This window comes from Armigeres subalbatus, chromosome 1 (assembly GCF_024139115.2).
Source record: "Armigeres subalbatus isolate Guangzhou_Male chromosome 1, GZ_Asu_2, whole genome shotgun sequence".
In the NCBI taxonomy this organism is placed as follows: domain Eukaryota; kingdom Metazoa; phylum Arthropoda; class Insecta; order Diptera; family Culicidae; genus Armigeres; species Armigeres subalbatus.
Genome location: NC_085139.1, coordinates 15148790 through 15166381, shown reverse-complemented (window position 1 = coordinate 15166381; position 17592 = coordinate 15148790). Strand labels below are relative to the sequence as shown.

The 17592-nt window shown below is 29.9% G+C and overlaps 1 pseudogene; it reads left to right on the top strand.

The window, feature by feature from the left end:
- The first annotated feature begins 889 nt into the window (after positions 1-889).
- The window catches only part of LOC134205976 (poly [ADP-ribose] polymerase tankyrase-like), a 29017-nt pseudogene continuing 12314 nt past the window's right edge, over positions 890-17592 (top strand).

Below are 17592 nucleotides of genomic sequence, written 5' to 3'. Positions count from 1 at the left end.
GCAATACCATAATTTGTCGCAGTAACCGCCAGTGATTGTACCAATCGGAGAGCATCGCCCTTTAGCACTGCCTTCAAGTACTGGAACTTTTGTATAGTTGAAAGTTGTTGGTTCTGGTGTATAAGTGTGGAAAACAAATCGTGGAAATTCATCCATTCATCGAAATCTCCCTTGAACTCAGGAATTTTGAGCTCTGGAAGGCGAACACCAAAAGCATGGGTAGGTGGAGCAACAGGAGATGAGGAACTAGAACTTGATGTGGGAGCAGCGGCATTTGGAGCAAGCTTGCTGGCCAAGGAGCCCTTCAACTGATAATACAAATCTTCAAACGTTGCCTTTTCATCAGCAAGTTCTACGCTCAAGCCATATTCTAATTCAATTTCAGCCTGTATCTCATTGAATTTATCCCATAGAGAATCAAGCTTTTCAATGCGGAACTTTAATTGAAGGAAATCCGTTTCACGATTATATTTCTCATTAAAATCTCCTATGAGTTTTGCAGAACCAAGAATATTGTTCCGACGAATGATCAAACGTTTGGACTTCTTGGTGTCCTTTGTCTTCTTGTGGCTCGACGTTGCCATTTTTCCCACTACAGAAAGTTCTCGATGACGACGGTTTGTTGAAGTAGGAATATAAAGACTATTCACTCACCTGCTCTTTGTGTTTGCGATAACCCTGTGCTCACTTGGCTAACCTACGTGCACGTGTTCTATTAGCAATTATGGGATGATCCACTAAGTCCCTGCACTCTTGCCAGGCTGCTGGTTACGGCTTCTCTTGTGTCGAATGAAGGTCCGTCCGAATATCCGAATGAGTGTCCAAAGAGCTTGGAAATGCGATGAAATGTGATGACTGGTCGAGCCCACGCTAACCTCCTGCAGAGGCGATGGATATCCGCAGCCGAATAATCCCGGGTTTCGGCACCAATGTTGGTATGGGAACTGCGGCTAAACTTGTTCAACGATAGCGTACGATGTTTTAGGATAGTTTCTTCACCAGATCACATTAAATGCTTGCGAATATTACTTGATTAGACTGAATTACTTTATTTCGATTGACGACGACTGCGTCACGATTGAGAACACGTTTCATACTGGCCAGTCTCTCCTCCTCATCGCCAGACGATCAGTTTTCGGTAACGCATATTCATACTTGTATCTGTACATGTATCATATAGATCTAATTTCTGTGCTCGGTTGAAGAGAGGTGAGATATGGGCGTTTGGAGCGAATTCAACTATTTTTATAGGTACTACTGACTAATACAATTCAATATCAAAAATCAAATATCTATCATTAGGGTGTGCGATGTCATTTGAAATTATGTTTAATACAACACGTCTTTTTTTTTATTTTTATTCAGAAATTCAGTTTGACGCTAACAGGAATTTCTGAAGAAATTTCCTAAGGTATTTACGAAAGAATCTCCATAGGGATTTCCGGTGGAATTCCTGAAGGAACTCCTCAATGAATTCCTAAAAAAAGCAACTTCCGAAGAAATTCCTAAGCGAATTTTCAAACCCTTAATAATTTTCCGAAGGAATTTGTAAAGGAATTCCAGATCGAATCTCCAAAGGAATTGTTGAAGGAATATCCGAAAGAATTACTAAAATATTTTCCGTAGATCTTTCTAAAGGAGTTTCGGAAGGTTTTTCCGGATAATGTTTAAATGGAATTTGTGAATATATTTCTAAATGAATGATTCGAAGAATTTCCTAAAGAATTCCAGGAAGAAGTTTTGAATTCCAAAGGAACTCATTAGGTAGATTCTGAAGTAATTCTTAAAATTCATTCTTTTCGAAGAAACATTGAGGAGGACGGAGACGAGCCAGCCTCGGGCTGAAAGTCTCCTTAATAAAGACACACAAAAAAAAAACATTGAGGAGGAATTTAGAAATAATTTTTGAATTTATTTCCGAAGTTGTTTCCGGATGATTTTTCAAAGAAATCCCAACTAGTTAACCTGTCTTTAGAGCCCTGGCCTTCCTCGCAGCACTGCACCACTCTTTCCTTCCTCTTCTTCCTTCCTTCCTTTTGTGGCTGTGTGGGCTTACCGATGGTATAGCCGGTTGGCTTGGAGATCTTCCTAGCTTCTTGCTTTAATTGTTACAACTCGACCAATAAGAAGGGCGAAACAATGCCGGATTGGGCCGACTACGGAACCAGGGAATTACGGCGGTTCTTGCTGGGTTTTCAACGTAACGACCGTGGGGTTGTCCTCAACACCTTCTCTTGTCCCAAGTACTTTCTCTCTACTCTTCAACTTCCAACTTTGGTAACTTTGTAACATCCGTTCGCTTCAAAATACTTTGGAATAATGACCGCAACCCAGGCTCATGAACTCCTTTTTCAAGTCAGTGACCTCGTCTCATAGTATCGACTCAATTACGCCACCCCTTAATGGCTACTTAACGAAGGTACTTCTGGTGTTGGGTTGGAGGACTCTGGTGAGTGGTTGGATGCGGTCTTACAGGGTGGTGGAGGCTAATCATGCCTAGTAACCCTATAACCAGAGACCGGCGGAGTGAAAAATTTTCGAAATGGCAACGTATGAAAATGCATGAAATCGTGAAAAAAATACTTGCAGCACTTGTACTTTTTGCTTGCTTCTTATGGATGCAAAAAGTAAACAATTCGAAATGGAACCGCTTTTGACGGTTCGATTGGAAACAAGATGGCGTCTTCGCTGATCTCTTATTCTAGTATTTCTAATCATGCCCTGCTCTACTGCAGTTGCTAAAGTACTGGGAAAACCTACGAGACGAGTTTTACCTGCCATTTACAAACAATTAACGCATTAGACTATATTTTCACGAATTTCTCGGAAACACTCATCACTCATCACATTTTATTCTAGAATTGTTTGAGAAATTCCTGGGATGATTTCTAAAAGTGTTGCTCAAGGAGTTTCCGAAGGGGGTCCGGAGGTCTTAGGATTTTGAAAGAAATTAAAGAAAGAATACGATGTGAAAGTATTGACCTAATGTGTAAGGGGAATTCCGAAAGAATTCCTGGAAAAATTTTCGAAGGAATTACTGGATTAATTTCGGGATGATGTTTTGGAGAAATCCCTCCGGGAATTGCCGCAGTTCCTGAAGGAATTTCGAAGGAATTCCTGTAGAAATCTTGGAATTTCTTCGCAAATTCTATTTAGAGTTCCTTCCTAAATACCTTTAGGAATTGCTTGAAAATATATTCAAGAAACTCCTTCGGAGATTCTTTTAAGAATTCTTCAAAAATACCATTGGACATTCTTTAAAATATTCTTCCAGAAATTACTTTACGAATTCGTTTCGAAAATTTATTCAGTTTCTTTTAATCCCTTCATGAATTCAATCAGATTTTTTAAAGAACTAATTCGGAGATTCTTTTTGGAACTCTTTTAGAATTTCCTACAGGATTCCCAGCAATTATTTTGGGAGCTTCTCCAGGAACTTCGTCTAGGATTAAATTTAAAATAATCTGGTACACATTTCAAGCCTGGATTTACAATACCATTACTTCACTCGACATTAGCTGATTTAGACCTGAAAACAACCCGTCATCAATTCTGACTTTGACTAATATCAACTAGACATGCCTAAAACCTCATCAACTCAATATCATCCAATACCTCGGGAGAATTCTGAGGATAATGCAAAGTAAGGAAAACAGTAATTAATGCCTCTAGCTGATATAATTAAACTCCATACAATAATGCCATCCCTACATGAATGATCATAACGATTTAGTAAATTATTTTGTAATAACTACCAAAATTAAAATTATTTTTCAAAGTGTACGTTATAACGGGGAAAAATGTACGTTATATCGAGTGTACGTTATATCGGGGGTACGTTATATCGAAGATTACCTGTATTTGGTTGGAACGCGGTCGAGTTATTAACATTGCGAACGGGTATAGGAGTGCTGCCCAAATGATCCCGCACCCTATTATACAATTAGAAATCATAGCATGAAACGGACTCACAAAATATGGGTTATGTCTTTGCTGATAGGTTTCTCTTCAGTACCCGCTTCATAGTCTTGAAAACACCTTGATCCTTGCTATGATTTCACACCCGATCTTCCGAACTGGAACTAGGATCGACACATTTTTTCGGAAATTTCATTAGCCGAATGAAAAAAACAGGGCAGAAAAAAACGTGACAGGAAGGAAAACAGCAGCTATTCACGCGCACCTTTGCCGTGACAGCTGCTCGTGATTTCAAACAAACTGAGTCACTTTTTTTTTTAATATTCAATTTAAGATCGACAAAGTTTACATAAATGGTTGTGTTGGCAACCCGGTTGCCAGCGCGCACCTTTCATCAGGGACCTTGGGCCGCACACACCGACAAGAAATTAAAACAAAACAAACAACGTACGTATCCTAATTGATTATTGCGGAAGCTAAAACATTTAAAGTTATTATATACTGTTAAAATCTAATCTACAGACATGGATTGGTTGAATTAGGTATTTATAAAGATTAGATATTATTCTATTTGTAATTACAACATGAATTCTTTAAACTAGGTACTAAATTGCCACAATTAGTTATTCCTTTTCCTTACCCTATATTCACGCTGTTGTACGACTTTACATCCACGGTAAGCAAACCCAAACTATTGAATTGTTCCGAACTAAAATGAAACTTTATACATTATAAACTAGATCTAAACTACGACTACGCTGAACAGACGAGCATACTTAGGGGACTAAATGTAAGTCTAAAAACCTTATTCCTACTTAAATGTAAAAGTATATGAAACCTGTGAATTATGAACTAAGAGATTTGCACTTCGTATTTATTTGATCTGCTCCAATGATTGTAATATCAATGGATTATGCTGGGACTTCCACATTATCCGATGACAAATTTATATAGCCGAAGTGAAGAAACAAAAAACAACTTTTTTTAGAATTTAGTAATTATAAATTAAACAATGAAGAGTAACATAAAAATCATACTCAGTGGCGGAGTCAGAGGTGGGCCTCACTCGTCGCAAGCACGCTGTAGTTCTCAAAGGCAGCCAAGTGGTTCTCTATCAATAATATCAAAAACTGACGCAACCAGTGGTCATATATCATCAATGCTTCATCAATACAAAGAGCACAAAAACAAAAGAGAATACGCTTTGCTGTTTATTGTATTGTGTCGCCAGCACTAAATTGAATTCCGACTTCCGACATTTTACTTCCGAACTTACTTCCGACATCATGAACGTCAGAACAAAATTTAAGTTTGCCACCAAAACATTGTCGGAGAAGTGTTCGGAAGTGCGGAAATCGACTTCCGAACTTCAATTTGGTGCCATAGCGACGATGTCAGCGACAAAACAAGCTCGATTTTGTGACAGATAACACCGTGTAGTGCTGCATATTTATTTTCCGTGTGAATCTCGTCGGAGGTGGGCCTTGCTGCCAGTTCATTAGCGTCATACATACAGTTTTGGTCTAAATGCACAATATGCATTTGAAGACAACAAAATGATTGACATAGTGTTGGCCACGTTTTACACTGCGTACTCCTATGTGGCGTAACAGCAGCAGCACCCAAAAGAAATTTCCACGCGTTTTTTGGACCATCATTTGGTTGCTGTTAGTTATTAGAAAGGCCCGCTGCAACTGTAAAAAGAAAATCGGATCTGTTCATCTAACATTTTATGAGAAAAAAAAAACATTTTATGAGAAAAACATTTCGAACTAACGTATGGGTGCGGTGCGTGATTTGTGAATTGAAAATCCGTTTGTTGCAGTACCACCATAAACACCATAGAAGGTAGAAAATTTGTCTTCATAGTGCAAGTCATAGGGTAACCGTACCCTTAGTGGAGGTAGCACCAATAGTGGAGGTAGTGGGGTTTTAATGAGATTAATCATATTTATACACTTCACGATGGTTTCAGTTGATGCGTCGTGTGTTTAATATCCTGTTAAATGCAACTTATCTTAAGATTTCGCTTGAAAAGCTATTGAAAACAATGATTTTCCTTAACAAAATTGACTCCCTTGCACCTATAGTGGTGCAACTGTACCAATAGTGGCGAGTCTCATTAGAAACCAATGGATAGCACCACTATGGGAACCAAAATTAATTTTTACCGCCACTAAAGGAACCGTGTACCCATAGTGGTGCAAGCAGTATTTGGTAATTGTTGATGTTAAATGACATCAATCTCATTTTTGTTAGCAAATTTATTAGTTTATCTATTGGCTAAGATATTAAAGCTGTAAATTTTCCATAATTATCAATACTTAAAAAATATTTTCTTTTGTGGATCTACTAATACCTCCACTATTGGTACCGTTACCCTATAGAAAAAAAATAACTGAATTTAAGTAATTGAAGTAAAATCTATTCTGCAATTTACAAACAAAGTACACGAAGGCTTCGTCCTCTGGTGGAATGGATCGTGCAAACAACACATAACTAAACACGGAATACCTAGTCATAGCGTTATAAATTTTAGTAAACAGATAAAAAAAATGCTCGTAAACAGCTGTAGGGGAGACCGGGGGCCGAATTTTGCTTCCGTCTGTACTTATTCTGGTCAGACTTTTCGAAAAACGGTTTCCACTGTCGTAAGCTTACATGTCTCGAGTACACTTGTTTTGTGGCGGGCGAATAAGGCTTAGCTTTTAAAGCCAGCTTTTAAAGTTAATTAAACTACTATAACTACTACTACTAGTACACTTGTGACATATTTTGATCGATGAAAACAAATTGACAAATGCGGCGGAAAAATTCGCCCAGCGAACCCCAGGACTGGGGTAGGTTGGCCGAGTTTGTTAAAACAATCAAAATTACAAACACAAAAGTGAGGTTAGCATAGCATAGCATAGTTATGGTCTGGCACAGACTTTAAGAGAATCAGATTTGTCATCATAGCATCCAAGAAAAAGCTAAATGAGACAAAACACTGTGGGCTTCCCGCCTAGAAATTAGATTGAAATATAAATGTTTGAACAGTTTGTGTATTTGGGCTTGCTGATGTCTACCAATAATGATATCAGCTGTGGCCAGACTTGTCGTCGGAATGTAGATTCCGAATGAAATTGTTTCTAAGAACTGATCCGGTTGACATAGAAAGGAAAGATACACTTTGAACATGAACGTGGGCGACAGGTAAAGAATAATTTTCTATTTTCCGCGAAAAGTTCGATTGAAGGACGTTCAATGATATTTTTATTTCTAGATGCGATATCAAATACTAATTTTTGGAATTACACATTTTTTATTTTATATTCGTAAATTCGTAGTAATCCGTCTTGTTCTAGCTGTCGAAATTCCTCAAAATTTCTCGTCCGCAAGCCCCTTATTAGCATTCAACACTATTCTTAAAACCAAAACAGCAGCACCCAGCGCACAATCTTGGGTGTGCACTTCGTTGCAGTAGTGCTGCAATTCAAACCTCCCACGGTTGGCTGCTGCACTCAGAAGATAAAAACAAATCAAAAGCTGGACGAGTAACCAACTCCGGAACTGTGCTGTGCTCCACGCTTCCATCGCCAGCTACTTATAAATATTCTATCGCTTCGGAAAAGGGGTGGAAATCTCCATCAGCAGCCTCGCTCGCAGACTTCCAACTTTCCATCAGCAACAAAGTTCCCCAAGGGGCTGTGTAGGTGCGCATTCTCACAGCGTTCAGAGCGTAGGCGACCAAGAACAAGCAACTTCACAACTCAGCCAATCTGACGTGCTGACGTTGAACCCTTTCTGTTTGCTGCACAAAGTCCCATCGAAAAATGAATTCCGGGCATTAAACAAAGTAGCCTGGGCATCTTGTGCCACGCGGCAAGGCCATCTTCGATTCGGGTGGAAAATTGTGCCCACCGGGCCGTGGGCGAGGGTGACTTCGATTGTCCAGCGATGAACCCGCCATTTCCGCGAGCACTTTCCGCGATAGATGATTTGAATTTCAGATTCTTTTTCGGAAAACCTTCCGAAAATCTAACAACGTCGAGTCCCTTTCCGGAACGGTACACCTTGCTCTGGGTGCAACACGGAGCACCGGCACCAGAACGCCATCCGGTGAATATTTGATTGCGAGAAATTTGGAATTCTTTCTATACGCTGCCAGGAATTGACACGTTTATTGAGAAAGAGAATAATTAATGTGATGTTATGTGGGGTGATTCTGTTTTTGCCCCTTTTCTCCTAGCGAAACATAACCGAGAACGAGAGCTCTTTGAAGCCGAGATTGGCCGGATATCTCGGAAGGACTTTCACGTTCAATCGTGCTTGGGCTTGCTGCGCATCACTGGCTGGGAAAAACATCCTTAGTCTGTTTTCGGTTCCGGGGCAGGATGTTTCCATGGATTTCTCGGTTCTATGTTTGATCACATTGCGATAGATTAAAGAAAAACAAACGAAACGATATTCTTGTTGCATTCGTCACGTTACAGTTTTTAGAGCTTTGGTCTTCCCTCGATATGTGCGATATGTGGGCAAAGCCTTACCCAAAGGGAATATCGGAAAAATATCTCATCCATGTGTGTGCACAGCAAAGCTTTGCCACCGGCTAGGATTTCAAATGATATGGACAGGTGGGTAGCAGCTAAGCATACGCACAGATGAAAATCCGGCCCCTTTTGCGAACCGTACCCGATCCAATCAAAGCCTATCAGATATTTTTTTCTGTTTATCGACGTAGATGCGGAAAATATAGCTTTCTAGGAATGTGCAATACCATCGTTGCTGGCGGTTCTCCGGTTGATTAATTCTGGGCTGCCGACAGGGTGAACAGAACTTCAATGGCTACTTACTGCTTGTGTCCACTTTGGTTACGAACGGATGTCCACTCGGTGTGATTCCCATCGTGCCCGGTATCGTCGGTGCCGTTTGCCAACTGAATGGTTTGCTCTCCTGTAAAGATCGAAAGGGTATTTTGGTTAGAACTTAGCGGACTGGAATTAATATAATTGCTTTTATCATCTTTACACCCAGCCAGCGGATGGCGGATTTTAAATAAAATTTGTTTATTGGGCGTATACTCGAATTTGCAGTAAAAAATACATAGATTTTTGAAAGAATGTTAATCAGAAAGTCTCACGTTCATCCATCGACTCACAACCATATTCACTCTCCAATTCAATTACCAGTCAAGCAGCCGATCATATTATTCCATTAGTAACCAAAAAATTGCGTGAATTATCTTTCATCGAATGGATCGGACCTTCTCATCCCGCCTCCTCGACAACGGACAGTAAATTAAACTTGCATCACCGAGAGTACCCTTTTGGCAGTTTCCATTTTTTCCCACGCCCATATTCGGCCGCTACGGAATTTCCCATCCAAATGCGTCATATGCAACCCAGGGCCACGAAGTTCACTCCACACTGGTCCGATGCCATTTCCAACATCGACAGATCGGGTGCAGTGCGCCACCCGATCGCTTTGAACTCTACACGGTTAATTAAATTAAATGCCTTCCGACCCGCTTTCAGCACAGAACAAAGAGAAACAAAAAAACAACCATCCCGTGCATTTGACCCATTCTGCGAGTCCATTTTGGGTGAGTGTTTGGCAATTGATTGGAAAGTGGCAGTTCGATTAACAAACAACAACTGCAGCAGTATTCCCTTGAACCAGTGTTTGTTCATCAAAAATATTCAAATGCCATTGCAGAAATTTTTTTAATTTTTTGTAAAAGGAGTACTTTTCAGAATTGAATGTATTTTATTAGTTTCTTATTTTTTATTTTCATAGCTTAGCTGTAAATCATTTCACTGTTTGAATTTATTACTTATAATATCCCCTTTTCTAGTTTTCCTTCTGCAAAGTAGCTTATATGAAATCTTTAATTTTAAAGATTTCTTTCTCAAATTTTATTTTAAATAAAAGTTATTACAAATGTATTTGCTGCGCTTTCATTTTTTGCGAGCTGAATGAATTTACTTTTCCCTATTCCAAACTTCCCCTATCCATTTTCTTAATTTTTCCTCTTTATCAGTTTTCCTTTCCTATTTTTTCCCTTTTCATATATTTTTTTATATTCTTTACCACTTATTTTTCTTTTTGTACATTTGTATTGCTGTTTTATTTTTATCGATTTTTATTTTCCCATTATGCAGTCTTATCCCGATTCTACGACCCTCGTGGTGAATTTTGGGGTGATAAAATAAGAAAAGTGACAAAATTTTTTTAATTTTTTTTTTCAAATATGAATCATTCAGTGCCTTGCTGAGGCAAAATAGGTGAACGGAACTCTTAATTTCTTATCTTTATCTTTATCTTTATCTTTATCTTTATCTTTATCTTTATCTTTATCTTTATCTTTATCTTTATCTTTATCTTTATCTTTATCTTTATCTTTATCTTTATCTTTATCTTTATCTTTATCTTTATCTTTATCTTTATCTTATCTTTATCTTATCTTTATCTTTATCTTTATCTTTATCTTTATCTTTATCTTTATCTTTATCTTTATCTTTATCTTTATCTTTATCTTTATCTTTATCTTTATCTTTATCTTTATCTTTATCTTTATCTTTATCTTTATCTTTATCTTTATCTTTTTCTTTATCTTTATCTTTATCTTTATCTTTATCTTTATCTTTATCTTTATCTTTATCTTTATCTTTATCTTTATCTTTATCTTTATCTTTATCTTTATCTTTATCTTTATCTTTATCTTTATCTTTATCTTTATCTTTATCTTTATCTTTATCTTTATCTTTATCTTTATCTTTATCTTTATCTTTATCTTTATCTTTATCTTTATCTTTATCTTTATCTTTATCTTTATCTTTATCTTTATCTTTATCTTTATCTTTATCTTTATCTTTATCTTTATCTTTTTCTTTATCTTTATCTTTATCTTTATCTTTATCTTTATCTTTATCTTTATCTTTATCTTTATCTTTATCTTTATCTTTTATCTTTATCTTTATCTTTATCTTTATCTTTATCTTTATCTTTATCTTTATCTTTATCTTTATCTTTATCTTTATCTTTATCTTTATCTTTATCTTTATCTTTATCTTTATCTTTATCTTTATCTTTATCTTTATCTTTATCTTTATCTTTATCTTTATCTTTATCTTTATCTTTATCTTTATCTTTATCTTTATCTTTATCTTTATCTTTATCTTTATCTTTATCTTTATCTTTATCTTTATCTTTATCTTTATCTTTATCTTTATCTTTATCTTTATCTTTATCTTTATCCTTATCTTTATCATTACATTTACATTGACTATAAATGATACATCATAGTCTTAAATATACAATTTTGTACTACTTATAACTAGCAGGGGCATTCCTTAGCCGTGCGGTTAAGGTTAAGATGGGTGAATTTCTTTTTAAGAGTTAATCGTGAAAGGTGAAAATCGAATTCCGATAAACAACGGTTGAACGTCCTACACATCCCAGTGAGAGGTTCATTATGCCCGTAATTTGTGTGAGCACCATGAAGAAACAGAAAATTGTTTGACCGAAGCTGTCTATAGGGAATATTTAGATTCAAACTAACTAAAAGACCAGGGCAATCAACTTTGGAGTTCAGAAGATCAGAAACAGAGACGTCACGGCGCTCACATAAAGGTGCTCATCCTATAAGCCTACAACGATCATCGTTATCAAAACAGTTTACAAAATATTTAACAGGAACTAAGAAATGATTCATATTGAACCAAAGGCGGTGAAAGTTATTTCTGGAAAATCTTTGTTGTTTACGATATTATTTACAAAAATAGAAAGAACGACTAAAATTTTCGAAATATTTTGGGGTGACAAATCGCCGCGAAAACTTAAATTGGGACGTACATTTCGAATTTTTCAATTTCTTTCAAGTTATCCAATTTCCCGATTTCTCATTTCTGCATTCTCCAATTTTCCAAATTTTATATTTTAATTTTTTTTGAACTTTCTCAATTTTCCAAATTTTCCGAAATTTTCCAATTTTTGAAATTCTCTAAACCATCCAAATATTCAAAATTTTCCCAAAAATTCAAATTACTGATTTTTTTTTCCAATTTCTATATTTCCAAATTTTCAAATTTCCAAATTTCCAAATTTCCACATTTCTAAATTTCCATATTTCCAAATTTCCAACTCCCCAAATTTCCAAAATTCTAAATCTCCAAATTTCTTCTACAAATTTCCAAATTTCCAAATTTCCAAATTTCCAAATTTCCAAATTTCCAAATTTCCAAATTTTTTTTTTTTTTTTTTGTATCTTTATTAAAGAGACTTTCCGCCCGAGGCTGGCTCGTCTCCGAATTTCCAAATTTTCAAATTTAGAAAAAATTTCAAATTTCTAAATTTCCAAATTCACAAATTTCCAAATTTCCAAATAAACAATTTTCCAAATGAACAAATTCCTGAATTTTCATATTTTCAATTCTCCAAATTTCTGAATTTTCAAATTTTCAAATTTCTAAATTTACAAATTTTCAAATTTACAAATTTTCAAATTTCCAGATTTCCAAATTTCCAAATTATCAAATTTCCAAATTTAAAAATTAAAAAAATTACAAATTTACAAATTTCCAAAGTTCCAAATATCGAAATTTCCAAATTTCAAATTTTCAAATCTCCAAGTTTTTCAAATTTATAAATTTCCATATTTTACGTTTTACAATATTCAATTTGTTTTTCATTTCCAATTTTCTTATTTTATTTTTTTAATGTTCCAATTTTCCATATTTCATATTATCCTAATTTCCACTATCCGAACCTAAATTCCAAGTTTTTATTTTTTTTTCATTTTTGAATTTTGATATACATGAATTTTTATTTTTAATCTTTTGATTTTGGTATTTTTCAATTCTTGGTTTGATATTTACTAAATTAAATATTTTTTTCTATTTCCCAATTCTCCAATTTTTAAATTTTATTTTTGTTTTTTTTTTAATTTTAAATTTTAGTTCTGAAATTTTTCAAATATCCTAAACTTTCCAATTTTCCATTTTTCCACTTTTCCAGTTTTCCAATTTTCAAATTTTCCAATCTTCCAATTTTCCAATTTTCCAATTTTCCAATTTCCCGATTTTCCAGTTTTCCAATTTTTTAATTTTCCAATTTTTCAATTATTTAATTTTTTTCAGTTTTTCATTTCTCCGATTTTGCAATATTAAAAATTATCATTCTCAAATTTTCCAAATACATACATATTCTAAATTTTCCAAATCATCAAAATTATCCAAAAAATTCAAATTTTCCAGTTTTCCAGTATTGCAATTTTGAAATTTCCCATTTTCCCAATTTTCCAATTTTTTAATTTTCCAATTTACAATTTTTCTAATTTCCATAAATTACGTAACGCTTAGAGGGGGGAGGTGGGCTTGTCGAAAGTGTGACGATCCATACAAAATTTTTAGATGCTTCATACAAAAAGTGTGACATAAATGGTTGAAAATGGCCATTTTTCGCGTAACGTAATTTATGGATCTTCCCATATCCCAATTTTTCAATTTTTAAATTTTCCAATTTACCAATTCTTCAATTTTCCAATTTTTCAAATTTTATACTTTCTTATTTCCACTATCCAAACCTTTAAATGCCGAGTTTTTAATTTTTGAAATTTTCACATTTTGATATAAACGAATTTCTTAAACTTAAGCTTTTGATTTTTGATTATGAAAGACAATAATTCTTTGTTTAATATTTCCTAAATTGAACAGCTTTTTTTCAATTCTACAATTTTATAATTTGAAAAATTTTCAGTTCTCCAATTTTCCTATGTTCCAGAATTTCATTCTCAAATTTTCCAAATATTCAAAATTTTCCTAATTTTTGAAATTTTTAAAAATTTTCTAATTTATTCAAATTATTAAAATTTTCCAACATTCCAAAATTCCAATTTTCCACATTTTCAATTTTTCAATTTTATAATTCTCCAATTTTTCTTTTTTTTCAATTCTCTTATTTTCCAAATTTTATATGTTCTTAATTTCCTCTATCCGAACCTTTAAAGCCAAGTTTCAAATTTTTTGAGTTTTTAAATTTTGATACACACGAGTTTTTTAATCTCAATCCTTTGTTTAAGATTCTCTTAATTTAACAGTTTTTTTTTAATCTTCATTAACGTAATTTTTTTAAATTATAAAGTTCATCACGGTTAATTAAACAGATTTTTTTTCTATTTTCCAATTTTAATTTTTTTCTAATTTTCAAATTGTCTGAATTTTCACTATCCAAACATTTAAGTCACTTTTTTAGATTTTTCAATTTTCAAATTATGGCTTCACACGCATTTCTCAAATTCCTCGAATTTTTCGATTTTTTTTAATTTTTATATTTTTTATTTTCTCTATTTTTATCTGAAAATTATTAAATTTTCAAATTTTGGAACCCTCGATTTAAATTTTTTAAATTTGTAAATTTTAAAATTTTAAATTGTTGAATTTTTAAATTGTTGAATTTTTAAAATGTTGAATTTTTAAATTGTAGAATTTTTAAATTTTCAAATTTTTTAATTTTTTAATTTCTTAATTTTTTATTTTTAAACTTTTAAATTTTTAAATTTTTAAGTTTTTAATTTTTTTTAATTTTGTTTTTATTTTTTATCTGAAAATTATTAGAATTGCAAATTTTGGAACCCTCGATTTAAAATTTTTTAATTTGTAAATTTTAAAATTTTTAAATTTTTAAATTGTTGAATTTTTAAAATGTTGAATTTTTAAATTGTAGAATTTTTAAATTTTCAAATTTTTTAATTTTTTAATTTCTTAATTTTTTATTTTTAAACTTTTAAATTTTTAAATTTTTAAGTTTTTAATTAATAGTTTTAAATTTTTAAATTTTTAAATTTTAAATTTTTAAATTTTTAAATTTTTAAATTTTTAAATTTTTAAATTTTTAAATTTTTAAATTTTTAAATTTTTAAATTTTTAAATTTTTAAATTTTTAAATTTTTGAATTTCTAAAATTTCTAAATTTTTAAGTTTTTAAATTTTTAAATTTTTAATTTTTTAAATTTTTACATCATCAAATTTTTAAATTTTTGAATTTTTAAATTTTTGAATTTTTAAATTTTTGAATTTTTAAATTTAAAAATTTAAAAATTTTTAATTTTAAATTTTCAAATTTTTAAATTTTTAAATTTTTTAATTTTTATATTTTTAAATTTGTATTTTTAAATTTTTAAATTTTTAAATTTTTAAATCTCTAAATTTTAAAATTTTTTAATTTTTTATTTTTAAATTTGTATTTTTAAATTTTTAAATTTTTAAATTTTTAAATTTTTAAATTTTCAAATTTTTAAATTTATAACATTTTAAATTTTTAAATTTTTAAATTTTTAATTTTTTAAATTTTAAAGCTTTTGAATTTTTAAATTTTTAAATTTTTAATTTTTAAATTTTTAATTTTTAAATTTTTAATTTTTTAAATTTTTACATCTTCAAATTTTTGAATTTTTGAATTTTTGAATTTTTAAATTTAAAAATTTGAAAAATTTTTAATTTTAAATTTTCAAATTTTTAAATTTAAAAATTTAAATTTTTTTTAATTTAAAATTTTTAAATTTTTTAATTTTTTATTTTTAAATTTTTATTTTTTTAATTTTTTAAATATTTAAATTTTTAAATTTTTAAATTTAAATTTTTAAAATCTTTAAATTTTTAAATTTTTAAATTTTTAAATTTTTAAATTTTTAAATTTTTAAATTTTTAAATTTTTAAATTTTTAAATTTTTAAATTTTTAAATTTTTTAAATTTTTAAATTTTTAAATTTCTAAATTTTTAAATTTTTAATTTTTTTATAATTTTTAAGTTTTTAAATTTTAAAATTTTTAAATTTTTAAATTTTTAAATTTTGAAATTTTGAAATTTTGAAATTTTGAAATTTTGAAATTTTGAAATTTTGAAATTTTGAAATTTTGAAATTTTTAAATTTTTAAATTTTTAAATTTTTAAATTTTTAAATTTTTAAATTTTTAAATTTTTGAATATTTAAATTTTAAATTTTAAATTTTTAAATTTTAAATTTTAAATTTTTAAATTTTAAATTTTAAATTTTTAAATTTTAAATTTTAAATTTTTAAATTTTAAATTTTAAATTTTTAAATTTTAAATTTTAAATTTTAAATTTTTAATGTTTTAAATATCCAAATTTTAAATTTTTAAATTTTAAATTTTTAAATTTTTAAATTTTAAATTTTAAATTTTAAATTTTAAATTTTAAATTTTTAAATTTTAAATTTTTAAATTTTAAATTTTAAATTTTTAAATTTTAAATTTTTAAATTTTAAATTTTTAAATTTTAAATTTTAAATTTTTAAATTTTAAATTTTAAATTTTAAAATTTAAAAATTTAAATTTTTAAATTTTTAAATTTTTAAATTTTTAAATTTTTAAATTTTTAAATTTTTAAATTTTTAAATTTTTAAATTTTTAAATTTTTAAATTTTTAAATTTTTAAATTTTTAAATTTTTAAACTTTTGAATTTCAAAATTTTAAAACTTTTAATTTTTTTCATCTTTAAATTTTTAAATTTTTGTATTTTTGAATTTAAAAATTTAAAGTTTTTTAAAATTTTTAAATTTAAAAAATTTTTAATTTTTAAATTTTTAAATTTTTAAATTTTTAAATTTTTAAATTTTTAAATTTTTAAATTTTTAAATTTTTAAATTTTTAAATTTTTAAATTTTCAAATTTTAAATTTTTAAATTTTTAATTTTTTTAAAATTTTTAAATTTTTAAATTTTTAATTTTTAAAATTTCAAATTTTCTAAATTTTAAATTTCAATATTTTTAAATTTTTAAATTTTTAAATTTTTAAATTTTTAAATTTTTAAATTTTTGAATTTTTAAATTTTTAAATTTTTAAATTTTTAAATTTTTAAATTTTTATATTTTTAAATTTTTAAACATTTGAATTTTAAAATTTTTAAATTTTTATTTTTAAATTCTTGAATTATTCGGAATCAAAATGGCAAGAAACGTGACTTTGTTAATTTTCTGAGCAGCCAATACACTAGGGGAATATTTTTGCAAAATTCGCCAATAGATTAAATTGTAATCTCGAGTCGATTACTTTTTAAACGACGCTAAGTATAACTTTTATGAATATAAGAAGAGATTAGTTTTGATACTAGCGTGGATTTGTTATATTTCTGAGTGTAATCAATCAAATCTATCAAATATCATATAGCGAGTAAATATTATTGAGATTTATGTAAGGTTGTAATATTTGTAAAGATGTACATAATATGATTATGTAATATTTTTGTCTTGTTTTTAATGTTTTTTTTAAATATCTACTTTATAATGCACAAAATATTACACAAATTCTGTAATTTAATTTTGCAAATTGAAAACGTATAAAGTAGTTTCTTATGCGTTTTGTTTATTGTTTGTAACATATTTAAATGTAGAAAAATCTTCAAAAAAAACAAAAGGCCCTTGCAGAATTTGATAAATTGTGAATGTTAGAAAATCATGAAATCTAGCCGTTTATATTTATTTGGAAACTATTAAAAACGAAGATCGTTTCAAATACCGCCATCAGGGGAGACGATGAGTTAAGAATGAGTCATCGCTGTTACTGGCAGCCAAGAGGTCGATAACAAAATCGTTGGAAAACGACTCTTATGGTTAATTAGTTTTCTTGCTACTAAAAACATTTTAAGTTGTTGGCAGTGACCTATTTTCAACCC